The following is a 3,822-nucleotide window of genomic DNA, read 5'->3' on the forward strand; positions in this document are numbered from 1 at the left end:
CTTTCATTACTTGTTGTTATTTGATTTACTTCGAGGTATTAGATTTTCTTACCCTATTTGCCTTGTGATTGTTGTTTGGGTGAGGAAGAGCATAAAATACAAAGGGTGATGTCGTGTATTGTTTTGGTGAGAATGAGAGTAAAAGCACGAAGGGTGATGCCTTGCAAATTGTTGATTTCTGCTTCCTTGTTGATATTCTAGTTATGTTGTTTCCTTCCTTACTTGATGTCTTTCTATTTAGAACTATATTCACCCCCATAGCATGTTTCCCCTTCCCGCATTGATTGGTTATTCCTGTATCTCTTTTTCGTTGTGTATATATATATATATATATATATATATATATATATATATATATATATATATATATATATATGAACTGCACAGGTTTATTTGGAGTCTAGTCCTAGCCTCGTCACTACTTTGCCGAGGTTAGGCTGGACACTTACCAGCACATGGGGTCGGTTGTGCTGATACTACACTCTGTGCTCTTTTGCAGATCCAGGTATTGGACAACGACAATAGCGCGGGAGCCAGTCTTCAGTCCACCGAGACACCGAGGTAGCCTTGCAGGCGTCCGCTGGCCCGACGTCTCCTCTATCTTATATTTCATTCTGTTATCTCATATATTCGAGACAAACAGTGTTATATTTCTTTCAAACAGTTGTATTTAGTACTCTTAGTAGTTCGTGAGTGATGTGACATCAGTTCTTGGGTAGAGGCATATGTTGACTTTCGCATTATTGTTCAGCTTATTTAATTTAGGTCTTCCGTTTATTTATTTAATTCCGTTGTTTTCATGCTATCATTGATAATTGTTAAAAGAAGTAATTTGTTAATAAAGTAGCAGTTAAGAATTGGCTTACCTAGCTCACATTAGTAGGCGCCATCACGATTCCCGAAGGTGGGAAATCCGGGTCATGACATCGAGTTTAGTAGGGAATCTAGAGACTCATGTCAGAATAGTGAAAAAATAAAGAACTATAATGAAATTAAAGTAGCATATGAGAAATTTTTGTTAAAGTAGTAGAAGAGGCTTGGTGCTGCACTAATATCTCATTTCAGAAGAAAATGATGTTTTGTCAACTCCACTAATGGTTGACTATGAAGCGTTGCCTTCGACTGTTGTATGTATTTAACCGACGGCAACTCTTGCTCTTCAAAAAAGTGTGTGAAGCGTTGGCTTATTCAATATGCATTAGGTTTTATTAATTAAATAAGAAAGAAAATAAAGATTATGGAGAAGAAGGAGAAGGAACATGTTTTTAGTGGTTCATTCTCTTAAAACTTTATTTTTTAAATAAAGCATAGTGATTTTGTAATTAGTACGTGAAACAATGCTCATATATATGTATAGCAAAGTTGCATGTCTTTAATATAAAGGTTAGTAAGCAGTTACCAATGAATGAACACAACTATTTGAAAAAGACACAATATAAATTAGTAAGCAATATTTTTGTAGGTAATATATTTAGTTATTATTGTTATTACTATTATTATTTTTAAAGGGCACATTGGTAATTCAACTTTTTGATTAGGGGTTACCTATTTTTATAATAATATAGATAGATAAATATAGATTAGTAATACTTTTCTATGTCAAAGGTGGTAGTTACTTGTCGGCTCGACTAATTCGAGTTTGCATTGCATATGACCCATTAAAAGACAAGTGTTCCCTAATAGAAATTTCTCTATTCCTAAGGCTCGAAAGTTAACTCCATACTATTAAGTTTTGAAAAAATAATTATATTAACTCCATACTATTAAGCTCTGAAAAAATAATTATATATGCAAACTTAAAGTATTTTGTAAAAAGAAATTTCTAGAGAACATTATCGGAATAATTACCTACGCCTATTATACTATATACATTTATTGTTGGCATTTTTTTCCTTGTTCATATCTCATGTGTAACGACTCGACCGGTCGTTTTGAGCTTTTGTACTTTGATCGCCAGTTCTCGGGCATGACTTGCCTCGTATGATGTATTATGACTGATGTAGATCGATGGTTTTGGTTTTCAGGAAAATCAGAAGGAATTTGAAAGAACAGTCTTAAATGAAAGCTTTGAATTTGAAAGGTTTGACCAAGAGTTGACTTGTTTGTATATGATCTCGGATCGGAATTTTTATGATTTGGTTAGCTTTGTTAGGTGATTTATGACTTAGGAGCGCGATCGGAATGCATTTTAGAAGTCCGTGGAAGGATTTGGCTTGAATTGGCAAAGTTAGTATTTTGGCGAATTCCGGTTGATAGGTGAGATTTTAATCCGAGGGTCGAAATGGAATTTCGAGAGTTGCTTTAGCTTCGTTATGTTATTTTTGATGTGTGTGCAAAAGTTTAGGTTATTCGGACATCATTTGGTCGGGTTTTTGATCGAAAGTTGTTTTGATGATTGGAACAGGTTTTAATGATGTTATGAATTATGTTGGCAAGTTTGGTCGGGGTCCCATGAGGCTAGGATAAGTTTTGGAAGAGTTTTTGGAAGATTTTTGTCGTTTTGAGCATAAGCTTGTAATGATCCAAAGGTCCAGTTTTAGTTCTAGTGATCGAAATTTGATTTCGAGACTTCCAAAATTTCAATAATGAATTATAGGAGTGATCTGGAAAGTTTGGTCTAATTTCATCAAGTTGCGATTGGGTTTTTGACGTGAATCATGAGTTAATTATTTAACGAGCAAAATGGATATCGCACTGAGCAAACGAACTCCGAATTGAGTTTCGATTGAAGGACTATGTTCGTATCATTATTTATGACTCATAGGAACAAGAATCATCGAATTTTGAGTTCGTATGATGGAGTTAGAGCCTTTTTAGTGAAATTAAACATTGTTGGTGCAGCAGGATCTGGTACGCACCTTTAGCAATCAAATTTGTCACTTTTAGCGACGGGAATGGCTCTTTTAGTGACCAGAATATGTTTATTAAAGCTGTTGCGTTTTTCTGCTCATTTTGACGTTTTTTTTGGTGAAAGAACATGGTTTGGGGCGATTTTTGAGCAAGAAATCATGGGAAATCTTGAGATTTGAAGCATCCGGAGGTCGATTCGTGCGGGTGAGGCATCGCGGGCTAGATTTTAGACCGGATCGAGGTAAGTAATGATTATAAATACTGACCTGAGGGTTTGAAACCCCGGATTATACGTCGTTGTGTTACTTTGAGGTGACTTGCACGCTGGATGACGAGCGTGAGGTAGAGCACCGCTGGGGATTGTGACCTAGTCCATCCCGAACTATGACCCGGCCCGTCGTCTCATGAGTTACCGCCCCGTTTTCCCCATTTTTTCTTTCTTCATGCTTCGTTATCCGTATCTTGTGTGATCGAGTTGATTTGGAGTGGTTTTGGTAGGAAATGAGACACTTAGTCTCTTTTAAGAAGGCTTAAGTTGGAAAAGTCAACCGGACGTTGACTTATGAGTTAGAGGGCTCGGATGTGAATTTTGAGTGTGATCGGAAGTGGTTTTGGAGGTCCGGTGTAGAATTTGGCTTGAATTGGCGAAGTTAGTATTTTGGCGATTTTTGGTTGATAGGTGAGATTTTGATCCGGGAGTCGAAATGGAATTCCGAGAGTTGTTGTAGCTTCGTTAGGTGATTTGGGATATGTGTGCAAAATTTCAGGTCGTTTGGATGTGGTTTGGTTGGGTTTTTGATCGAATGCGTGTTTTGGAAGTTTTAGAAGAACTTAGGCTTGAATTCGATGTAATTTGATGGTTTTGGTGTTAATTGAGGTGTTTTGATGATTGGAACAAGTTTGGATAATGTTTTAGGATGTGTTGGTGCTTTTGGTTGAGGTTCCAGTGGCCTCGGGTAAGTTTCGGGTGGT

This window comes from Nicotiana sylvestris, chromosome 2 (assembly GCF_000393655.2).
Source record: "Nicotiana sylvestris chromosome 2, ASM39365v2, whole genome shotgun sequence".
Classification (NCBI taxonomy): Eukaryota; Viridiplantae; Streptophyta; class Magnoliopsida; order Solanales; family Solanaceae; genus Nicotiana; species Nicotiana sylvestris.